Source organism: Phyllobates terribilis, unplaced genomic scaffold, assembly GCF_046119375.1.
Source record: "Phyllobates terribilis strain yellow unplaced genomic scaffold, ASM4611937v1 Scaffold_67__1_contigs__length_7525285, whole genome shotgun sequence".
Taxonomy (NCBI): Eukaryota; Metazoa; Chordata; class Amphibia; order Anura; family Dendrobatidae; genus Phyllobates; species Phyllobates terribilis.
Window position 1 is genome coordinate 2,046,107 of NW_027362827.1, and position 11,768 is coordinate 2,057,874.

Here is an 11,768-nt window from a genome sequence, read left to right on the forward strand (position 1 = left end):
AACCCTAGTTGTCGTGACGCTAACCCTAGTAGTCCTGACGCTAACCCTAGTTGTCCTGACGCTAACCCTAGTTGTCCTGACGCTAACCCTAGTTGCCCTGACGCTAACCCTAGTTGTCTTGACGCTAACCCTAGTTGTCCTGACGCTAACCCTAGTTGTGACGCTAACCCTAGTTGTCCTGACGCTAACCCTAGTTGTCCTGACGCTAACCCTAGTTGTCCTGACGCTAACCCTAGTTGTCGTGACGCTAAACCTAGTTGTCCTGACGCTAACCCTAGTTGTCCTGACGCTAACCCTAGTTGTCCTGAAGCTAACCCTAGTTGTCCTGACGCTAACCCTAGTTGTCGTGACGCTAACCCTAGTTGTCCTGACGCTAACCCTAGTTGTCCTGACGCTAACCCTATTTGTCCTGACGCTAACCCTAGTTGTCCTGACGCTAACCCTAGTTGTCCTGATGCTAACCCTAGTTGTCCTGACTCTAACCCTAGTTGTCCTGATGCTAACCCTAGTTGTCCTGATGCTAACCCTAGTTGTCCTTACGCTAACCCTAGTTGTTCTGACGCTAACCCTAGTTGTCCTGACGCTAACCCTAGTTGTCCTGATGCTAACCCTAGTTGTCCTGGCGCTAACCCTAGTTGTCCTGGCGCTAACCCTAGTCGTCCTGACGCTAACCCTAGTTGTCCTGGCGCTAACGCTAGTTGTCCTGGCGCTAACCCTAGTTGTCCTGGCGCTAACCCTAGTTGTCCCGGCGCTAACCCTAGTTGTCCTGGCGCTAACCCTAGTTGTCCTGGCGCTAAACCTAGTTGTCCTGGCGCTATCCCTAGCTGTCCTGGCGCTAACCCTAGTTGTCCTGGTGCTAACCCTAGTTGTCCTGGCGCTAACCCTAGTTGTAATGGCGCTAACCCTAGTTGTCCTGATGCTAACCCTAGTTGTCCTGACGCTAACCCTAGTTGTTCTGACGCTAACCCTAGTTGTCCTGGCGCTAACCCTAGTTGTCCTGGTGCTAACCCTAGTTGTCCTGGCGCTAACCCTAGTTGTCCTGGCGCTAACCCTAGTTGTCCTGGCGCTAACCCTAGTTGTAATGGCGCTAACCCTAGTTGTCCTGGTGCTAACCCTAGTTGTCCTGGCGCTAACCCTAGTTGTCCTGGCGCTAACCCTAGTTGTCCTGGCGCTAACCCTAGTTGTCGTGATGCTATCCCTAGTTGTCGTGACGCTAACCCTAGTTGTCCTGACGCTAACCCTAGTTGTCCTGACGCTAACCCTAGTTGTCCTGACTCTAACCCTAGTTGTCCTGACGCTAACCCTAGTTGTCCTGATGCTAACCCTAGTTGTCCTGACGCTAACCCTAGTTGTTCTGACGCTAACCCTAGTTGTCCTGACGCTAACCCTAGTTGTCCTGACGCTAACCCTAGTTGTCCTGATGCTAACCCTAGTTGTCCTGACGCTAACCCTAGTTGTCCTGATGCTAACCCTAGTTGTCCTGACGCTAACCCTAGTTGTCGTGACGCTAACCCTAGTTGTCCTGACGCTAACCCTAGTTGTCCTGACGCTAACCCTAGTTGTCCTGACGCTAACCCTAGTTGCCCTGACGCTAACCCTAGTTGTCTTGACGCTAACCCTAGTTGTCCTGACGCTAACCCTTGTTGTGACGCTAACCCTAGTTGTCCTGACGCTAACCCTAGTTGTCCTGACGCTAACCCTAGTTGTCCTGACGCTAACCCTAGTTGTCCTGACTCTAACCCTAGTTGTCCTGACGCTAACCCTAGTTGTCCTGACGCTAACCCTAGTTGTCCTGACGCTAACCCTAGTTGTGACGCTAACCCTAGTTGTCCTGACGCTAACCCTAGTTGTCCTGACGCTAACCCTAGTTGTCGTGACGCTAACCCTACTTGTCCTGACGCTAACCCTAGTTGTCGTGACGCTAACCCTAGTAGTCCTGACGCTAACCCTAGTTGTCCTGACGCTAACCCTAGTTGTCCTGACGCTAACCCTAGTTGCCCTGACGCTAACCCTAGTTGTCTTGACGCTAACCCTAGTTGTCCTGACGCTAACCCTAGTTGTGACGCTAACCCTAGTTGTCCTGACGCTAACCCTAGTTGTCCTGACGCTAACCCTAGTTGTCCTGACGCTAACCCTAGTTGTCGTGACGCTAAACCTAGTTGTCCTGACGCTAACCCTAGTTGTCCTGACGCTAACCCTAGTTGTCCTGAAGCTAACCCTAGTTGTCCTGACGCTAACCCTAGTTGTCCTGACGCTAACCCTAGTTGTCGTGACGCTAACCCTAGTTGTCCTGACGCTAACCCTATTTGTCCTGACGCTAACCCTAGTTGTCCTGACGCTAACCCTAGTTGTCCTGATGCTAACCCTAGTTGTCCTGACTCTAACCCTAGTTGTCCTGACGCTAACCCTAGTTGTCCTGACGCTAACCCTAGTTGTCCTGGCGCTAACCCTAGTCGTCCTGATGCTAACCCTAGTTGTCCTGGCGCTAACGCTAGTTGTCCTGGCGCTAACCCTAGTTGTCCTGGCGCTAACCCTAGTTGTCCTGGCGCTAACCCTAGTTGTCCTGGCGCTAACCCTAGTTGTCCTGGCGCTAACCCTAGTTGTCCTGGCGCTAACCCTAGTTGTCCTGGCGCTATCCCTAGTTGTCCTGGCGCTAACCCTAGTTGTCCTGGTGCTAACCCTAGTTGTCCTGGCGCTAACCCTAGTTGTAATGGCGCTAACCCTAGTTGTCCTGATGCTAACCCTAGTTGTCCTGACGCTAACCCTAGTTGTTCTGACGCTAACCCTAGTTGTCCTGGCGCTAACCCTAGTTGTCCTGGCGCTAACCCTAGTTGTCCTGGTGCTAACCCTAGTTGTCCTGGCGCTAACCCTAGTTGTCCTGGCGCTAACCCTAGTTGTCCTGGCGCTAACCCTAGTTGTAATGGCGCTAACCCTAGTTGTCCTGATGCTAACCCTAGTTGTCCTGACGCTAACCCTAGTTGTTCTGACGCTAACCCTAGTTGTCCTGGCGCTAACCCTAGTTGTCCTGGCGCTAACCCTAGTTGTCCTGGTGCTAACCCTAGTTGTCCTGGCGCTAACCCTAGTTGTCCTGGCGCTAACCCTAGTTGTCCTGGCGCTATCCCTAGTTGTCCTGGCGCTAACCCTAGTTGTCCTGGTGCTAACCCTAGTTGTCCTGGCGCTAACCCTAGTTGTAATGGCGCTAACCCTAGTTGTCCTGATGCTAACCCTAGTTGTCCTGACGCTAACCCTAGTTGTTCTGACGCTAACCCTAGTTGTCCTGGCGCTAACCCTAGTTGTCCTGGCGCTAACCCTAGTTGTCCTGGTGCTAACCCTAGTTGTCCTGGCGCTAACCCTAGTTGTCCTGGCGCTAACCCTAGTTGTCCTGACGCTAACCCTAGTTGTCCTGACTCTAACCCTAGTTGTCCTGACGCTAACCCTAGTTGTCCTGATGCTAACCCTAGTTGTCCTGACGCTAACCCTAGTTGTTCTGACGCTAACCCTAGTTGTCCTGACGCTAACCCTAGTTGTCCTGATGCTAACCCTAGTTGTCCTGACGCTAACCCTAGTTGTCCTGATGCTAACCCTAGTTGTCCTGACGCTAACCCTAGTTGTCGTGACGCTAACCCTAGTTGTCCTGACGCTAACCCTAGTTGTCCTGACGCTAACCCTAGTTGTCCTGACGCTAACCCTAGTTGCCCTGACGCTAACCCTAGTTGTCTTGACGCTAACCCTAGTTGTCCTGACGCTAACCCTAGTTGTGACGCTAACCCTAGTTGTCCTGACGCTAACCCTAGTTGTCCTGACGCTAACCCTAGTTGTCCTGACGCTAACCCTAGTTGTCCTGACTCTAACCCTAGTTGTCCTGACGCTAACCCTAGTTGTCCTGACGCTAACCCTAGTTGTCCTGACGCTAACCCTAGTTGTGACGCTAACCCTAGTTGTCCTGACGCTAACCCTAGTTGTCCTGACGCTAACCCTAGTTGTCGTGACGCTAACCCTACTTGTCCTGACGCTAACCCTAGTTGTCGTGACGCTAACCCTAGTAGTCCTGACGCTAACCCTAGTTGTCCTGACGCTAACCCTAGTTGTCCTGACGCTAACCCTAGTTGCCCTGACGCTAACCCTAGTTGTCTTGACGCTAACCCTAGTTGTCCTGACGCTAACCCTAGTTGTGACGCTAACCCTAGTTGTCCTGACGCTAACCCTAGTTGTCCTGACGCTAACCCTAGTTGTCCTGACGCTAACCCTAGTTGTCGTGACGCTAAACCTAGTTGTCCTGACGCTAACCCTAGTTGTCCTGACGCTAACCCTAGTTGTCCTGAAGCTAACCCTAGTTGTCCTGACGCTAACCCTAGTTGTCGTGACGCTAACCCTAGTTGTCCTGACGCTAACCCTAGTTGTCCTGACGCTAACCCTATTTGTCCTGACGCTAACCCTAGTTGTCCTGACGCTAACCCTAGTTGTCCTGATGCTAACCCTAGTTGTCCTGACTCTAACCCTAGTTGTCCTGACGCTAACCCTAGTTGTCCTGATGCTAACCCTAGTTGTCCTTACGCTAACCCTAGTTGTTCTGACGCTAACCCTAGTTGTCCTGACGCTAACCCTAGTTGTCCTGATGCTAACCCTAGTTGTCCTGGCGCTAACCCTAGTTGTCCTGGCGCTAACCCTAGTCATCCTGACGCTAACCCTAGTTGTCCTGGCGCTAACGCTAGTTGTCCTGGCGCTAACCCTAGTTGTCCTGGCGCTAACCCTAGTTGTCCCGGCGCTAACCCTAGTTGTCCTGGCGCTAACCCTAGTTGTCCTGGCGCTAAACCTAGTTGTCCTGGCGCTATCCCTAGTTGTCCTGGCGCTAACCCTAGTTGTCCTGGTGCTAACCCTAGTTGTCCTGGCGCTAACCCTAGTTGTAATGGCGCTAACCCTAGTTGTCCTGATGCTAACCCTAGTTGTCCTGACGCTAACCCTAGTTGTTCTGACGCTAACCCTAGTTGTCCTGGCGCTAACCCTAGTTGTCCTGGTGCTAACCCTAGTTGTCCTGGCGCTAACCCTAGTTGTCCTGGCGCTAACCCTAGTTGTCCTGGCGCTAACCCTAGTTGTAATGGCGCTAACCCTAGTTGTCCTGGTGCTAACCCTAGTTGTCCTGGCGCTAACCCTAGTTGTCCTGGCGCTAACCCTAGTTGTCCTGGCGCTAACCCTAGTTGTCGTGATGCTATCCCTAGTTGTCGTGACGCTAACCCTAGTTGTCCTGACGCTAACCCTAGTTGTCCTGGCGCTAACCCTAGTTGTCCTGACTCTAACCCTAGTTGTCCTGACGCTAACCCTAGTTGTCCTGATGCTAACCCTAGTTGTCCTGACGCTAACCCTAGTTGTTCTGACGCTAACCCTAGTTGTCCTGACGCTAACCCTAGTTGTCCTGACGCTAACCCTAGTTGTCCTGATGCTAACCCTAGTTGTCCTGACGCTAACCCTAGTTGTCCTGATGCTAACCCTAGTTGTCCTGACGCTAACCCTAGTTGTCGTGACGCTAACCCTAGTTGTCCTGACGCTAACCCTAGTTGTCCTGACGCTAACCCTAGTTGCCCTGACGCTAACCCTAGTTGTCTTGACGCTAACCCTAGTTGTCCTGACGCTAACCCTTGTTGTGACGCTAACCCTAGTTGTCCTGACGCTAACCCTAGTTGTCCTGACGCTAACCCTAGTTGTCCTGACGCTAACCCTAGTTGTCCTGACTCTAACCCTAGTTGTCCTGACGCTAACCCTAGTTGTCCTGACGCTAACCCTAGTTGTCCTGACGCTAACCCTAGTTGTGACGCTAACCCTAGTTGTCCTGACGCTAACCCTAGTTGTCCTGACGCTAACCCTAGTTGTCGTGACGCTAACCCTACTTGTCCTGACGCTAACCCTAGTTGTCGTGACGCTAACCCTAGTAGTCCTGACGCTAACCCTAGTTGTCCTGACGCTAACCCTAGTTGTCCTGACGCTAACCCTAGTTGCCCTGACGCTAACCCTAGTTGTCTTGACGCTAACCCTAGTTGTCCTGACGCTAACCCTAGTTGTGACGCTAACCCTAGTTGTCCTGACGCTAACCCTAGTTGTCCTGACGCTAACCCTAGTTGTCCTGACGCTAACCCTAGTTGTCGTGACGCTAAACCTAGTTGTCCTGACGCTAACCCTAGTTGTCCTGACGCTAACCCTAGTTGTCCTGAAGCTAACCCTAGTTGTCCTGACGCTAACCCTAGTTGTCCTGACGCTAACCCTAGTTGTCGTGACGCTAACCCTAGTTGTCCTGACGCTAACCCTATTTGTCCTGACGCTAACCCTAGTTGTCCTGACGCTAACCCTAGTTGTCCTGATGCTAACCCTAGTTGTCCTGACTCTAACCCTAGTTGTCCTGACGCTAACCCTAGTTGTCCTGACGCTAACCCTAGTTGTCCTGGCGCTAACCCTAGTCGTCCTGACGCTAACCCTAGTTGTCCTGGCGCTAACGCTAGTTGTCCTGGCGCTAACCCTAGTTGTCCTGGCGCTAACCCTAGTTGTCCTGGCGCTAACCCTAGTTGTCCTGGCGCTAACCCTAGTTGTCCTGGCGCTAACCCTAGTTGTCCTGGCGCTATCCCTAGTTGTCCTGGCGCTAACCCTAGTTGTCCTGGTGCTAACCCTAGTTGTCCTGGCGCTAACCCTAGTTGTAATGGCGCTAACCCTAGTTGTCCTGATGCTAACCCTAGTTGTCCTGACGCTAACCCTAGTTGTTCTGACGCTAACCCTAGTTGTCCTGGCGCTAACCCTAGTTGTCCTGGCGCTAACCCTAGTTGTCCTGGTGCTAACCCTAGTTGTCCTGGCGCTAACCCTAGTTGTCCTGGCGCTAACCCTAGTTGTCCTGGCGCTAACCCTAGTTGTAATGGCGCTAACCCTAGTTGTCCTGGTGCTAACCCTAGTTGTCCTGGCGCTAACCCTAGTTGTCCTGGTGCTAACCCTAGTTGTCGTGATGCTATCCCTAGTTGTCGTGACGCTAACCCTAGTTGTCCTGACGCTAACCCTAGTTGTCCTGACGCTAACCCTAGTTGTCCTGACTCTAACCCTAGTTGTCCTAACGCTAACCCTAGTTGTCCTGATGCTAACCCTAGTTGTCCTGACGCTAACCCTAGTTGTTCTGACGCTAACCCTAGTTGTCCTGACGCTAACCCTAGTTGTCCTGATGCTAACCCTAGTTGTCCTGACGCTAACCCTAGTTGTCGTGACGCTAACCCTAGTTGTCCTGACGCTAACCCTAGTTGTCCTGACGCTAACCCTAGTTGTACTGACGCTAACCCTAGTTGTCCTGACGCTAACCCTAGTTGTCCTGACTCTAACCCTAGTTGTCCTGACGCTAACCCTAGTTGTCCTGATGCTAACCCTAGTTGTCCTGACGCTAACCCTAGTTGTTCTGACGCTAACCCTAGTTGTCCTGACGCTAACCCTAGTTGTCCTGATGCTAACCCTAGTTGTCCTGACGCTAACCCTAGTTGTCGTGACGCTAACCCTAGTAGTCCTGACGCTAACCCTAGTTGTCCTGACACTAACCCTAGTTGTCCTGACGCTAACCCTAGTTGCCCTGACGCTAACCCTAGTTGTCTTGACGCTAACCCTAGTTGTCGTGACGCTAACCCTAGTTGTGACACTAACCCTAGTTGTCCTGACGCTAACCCTAGTTGTCCTGACGCTAACCCTAGTTGTCCTGACGCTAACCCTAGTTGTCGTGACGCTAAACCTAGTTGTTCTGACGCTAACCCTAGTTTTCCTGACGCTAACCCTAGTTGTCCTGAAGCTAACCCTAGTTGTCCTGACGCTAACCCTAGTTGTCCTGATGCTAACCCTAGTTGTCCTGACTCTAACCCTAGTTGTCCTGAAGCTAACCCTAGTTGTCCTGATGCTAACCCTAGTTGTCCTGGCGCTAACCCTAGTTGTCCTGGCGCTAACCCTAGTTGTCCTGGCGCTAACCCTAGTTGTCCTGACGCTAACCCTAGTTGTTCTGACGCTAACCCTAGTTGTCCTGGCGCTAACCCTAGTTGTCCTGGTGCTAACCCTAGTTGTCCTGGCGCTAACCCTAGTTGTCCTGGCGCTAACCCTAGTTGTCCTGGCGCTAACCCTAGTTGTAATGGCGCTAACCCTAGTTGTCCTGGTGCTAACCCTAGTTGTCCTGGCGCTAACCCTAGTTGTCCTGGCGCTAACCCTAGTTGTCCTGGCGCTAACCCTAGTTGTCGTGATGCTATCCCTAGTTGTCGTGACGCTAACCCTAGTTGTCCTGACGCTAACCCTAGTTGTCCTGACGCTAACCCTAGTTGTCCTGACTCTAACCCTAGTTGTCCTGACGCTAACCCTAGTTGTCCTGATGCTAACCCTAGTTGTCCTGACGCTAACCCTAGTTGTTCTGACGCTAACCCTAGTTGTCCTGACGCTAACCCTAGTTGTCCTGACGCTAACCCTAGTTGTCCTGATGCTAACCCTAGTTGTCCTGACGCTAACCCTAGTTGTCCTGATGCTAACCCTAGTTGTCCTGACGCTAACCCTAGTTGTCGTGACGCTAACCCTAGTTGTCCTGACGCTAACCCTAGTTGTCCTGACGCTAACCCTAGTTGTCCTGACGCTAACCCTAGTTGCCCTGACGCTAACCCTAGTTGTCTTGACGCTAACCCTAGTTGTCCTGACGCTAACCCTTGTTGTGACGCTAACCCTAGTTGTCCTGACGCTAACCCTAGTTGTCCTGACGCTAACCCTAGTTGTCCTGACGCTAACCCTAGTTGTCCTGACTCTAACCCTAGTTGTCCTGACGCTAACCCTAGTTGTCCTGACGCTAACCCTAGTTGTCCTGACGCTAACCCTAGTTGTGACGCTAACCCTAGTTGTCCTGACGCTAACCCTAGTTGTCCTGACGCTAACCCTAGTTGTCGTGACGCTAACCCTACTTGTCCTGACGCTAACCCTAGTTGTCGTGACGCTAACCCTAGTAGTCCTGACGCTAACCCTAGTTGTCCTGACGCTAACCCTAGTTGTCCTGACGCTAACCCTAGTTGCCCTGACGCTAACCCTAGTTGTCTTGACGCTAACCCTAGTTGTCCTGACGCTAACCCTAGTTGTGACGCTAACCCTAGTTGTCCTGACGCTAACCCTAGTTGTCCTGACGCTAACCCTAGTTGTCCTGACGCTAACCCTAGTTGTCGTGACGCTAAACCTAGTTGTCCTGACGCTAACCCTAGTTGTCCTGACGCTAACCCTAGTTGTCCTGACGCTAACCCTAGTTGTCCTGACGCTAACCCTAGTTGTCGTGACGCTAACCCTAGTTGTCCTGACGCTAACCCTAGTTGTCCTGACGCTAACCCTAGTTGTCCTGATGCTAACCCTAGTTGTCCTGACTCTAACCCTAGTTGTCCTGACGCTAACCCTAGTTGTCCTGACGCTAACCCTAGTTGTTCTGACGCTAACCCTAGTTGTCCTGACGCTAACCCTAGTTGTCCTGATGCTAACCCTAGTTGTCCTGGCGCTAACCCTAGTTGTCCTGGCGCTAACCCTAGTCGTCCTGACGCTAACCCTAGTTGTCCTGGCGCTAACGCTAGTTGTCCTGGCGCTAACCCTAGTTGTCCTGGCGCTAACCCTAGTTGTCCTGGCGCTAACCCTAGTTGTCCTGGCGCTAACCCTAGTTGTCCTGGCGCTAACCCTAGTTGTCCTGGCGCTATCCCTAGTTGTCCTGGCGCTAACCCTAGTTGTCCTGGTGCTAACCCTAGTTGTCCTGGCGCTAACCCTAGTTGTAATGGCGCTAACCCTAGTTGTCCTGATGCTAACCCTAGTTGTCCTGACGCTAACCCTAGTTGTTCTGACGCTAACCCTAGTTGTCCTGGCGCTAACCCTAGTTGTCCTGGCGCTAACCCTAGTTGTCCTGGTGCTAACCCTAGTTGTCCTGGCGCTAACCCTAGTTGTCCTGGCGCTAACCCTAGTTGTCCTGGCGCTAACCCTAGTTGTAATGGCGCTAACCCTAGTTGTCCTGGTGCTATCCCTAGTTGTCCTGGCGCTAACCCTAGTTGTCCTGGTGCTAACCCTAGTTGTCGTGATGCTATCCCTAGTTGTCGTGACGCTAACCCTAGTTGTCCTGACGCTAACCCTAGTTGTCCTGACGCTAACCCTAGTTGTCCTGACTCTAACCCTAGTTGTCCTAACGCTAACCCTAGTTGTCCTGATGCTAACCCTAGTTGTCCTGACGCTAACCCTAGTTGTTCTGACGCTAACCCTAGTTGTCCTGACGCTAACCCTAGTTGTCCTGATGCTAACCCTAGTTGTCCTGACGCTAACCCTAGTTGTCGTGACGCTAACCCTAGTTGTCCTGACGCTAACCCTAGTTGTCCTGACGCTAACCCTAGTTGTACTGACGCTAACCCTAGTTGTCCTGACGCTAACCCTAGTTGTCCTGACTCTAACCCTAGTTGTCCTGACGCTAACCCTAGTTGTCCTGATGCTAACCCTAGTTGTCCTGACGCTAACCCTAGTTGTTCTGACGCTAACCCTAGTTGTCCTGACGCTAACCCTAGTTGTCCTGATGCTAACCCTAGTTGTCCTGACGCTAACCCTAGTTGTCGTGACGCTAACCCTAGTAGTCCTGACGCTAACCCCAGTTGTCCTGACACTAACCCTAGTTGTCCTGACGCTAACCCTAGTTGCCCTGACGCTAACCCTAGTTGTCTTGACGCTAACCCTAGTTGTCCTGACGCTAACCCTAGTTGTGACACTAACCCTAGTTGTCCTGACGCTAACCCTAGTTGTCCTGACGCTAACCCTAGTTGTCCTGACGCTAACCCTAGTTGTCGTGACGCTAAACCTAGTTGTTCTGACGCTAACCCTAGTTTTCCTGACGCTAACCCTAGTTGTCCTGAAGCTAACCCTAGTTGTCCTGACGCTAACCCTAGTTGTCCTGATGCTAACCCTAGTTGTCCTGACTCTAACCCTAGTTGTCCTGAAGCTAACCCTAGTTGTCCTGATGCTAACCCTAGTTGTCCTGGCGCTAACCCTAGTTGTCCTGGCGCTAACCCTAGTTGTCCTGGCGCTAACCCTAGTTGTCGTGACGCTAACCCTAGTTGTCCTGACGCTAACCCTAGTTGTCCTGACGCTAACCCTAGTTGTCCTGACGCTAACCCTAGTTGTCCTGACGCTAACCCTAGTTGTCCTGACTCTAACCCTAGTTGTCCTGACGCTAACCCTAGTTGTCCTGATGCTAACCCTAGTTGTCCTGACGCTAACCCTAGTTGTTCTGACGCTAACCCTAGTTGTCCTGATGCTAACCCTAGTTGTCCTGATGCTAACCCTAGTTGTCCTGACGCTAACCCTAGTTGTCGTGACGCTAACCCTAGTTGTCCTGACGCTAACCCTAGTTGTCCTGAAGCTAACCCTAGTTGTCCTGACGCTAACCCTAGTTGTCCTGACACTAACCCTAGTTGTCCTGACGCTAACCCTAGTTGTCCTGACGCTAACCCTAGTTGTCCTGACGCTAACCCTAGTTGTCCTGACTCTAACCCTAGTTGTCCTGACGCTAACCCTAGTTGTCCTGACGCTAACCCTAGTTGTCCTGACGCTAACCCTAGTTGTGACGCTAACCCTAGTTGTCCTGACGCTAACCCTAGTTGTCCTGACGCTAACCCTAGTTGTCGTGACGCTAACCCTACTTGTCCTGACGCTAACCCTAGTTGTTGTGACGCTAACCCTAGTAGTCCTGACGCTAACCCTAGTTGTCCTGACGCTAACCCTAGTTGTCC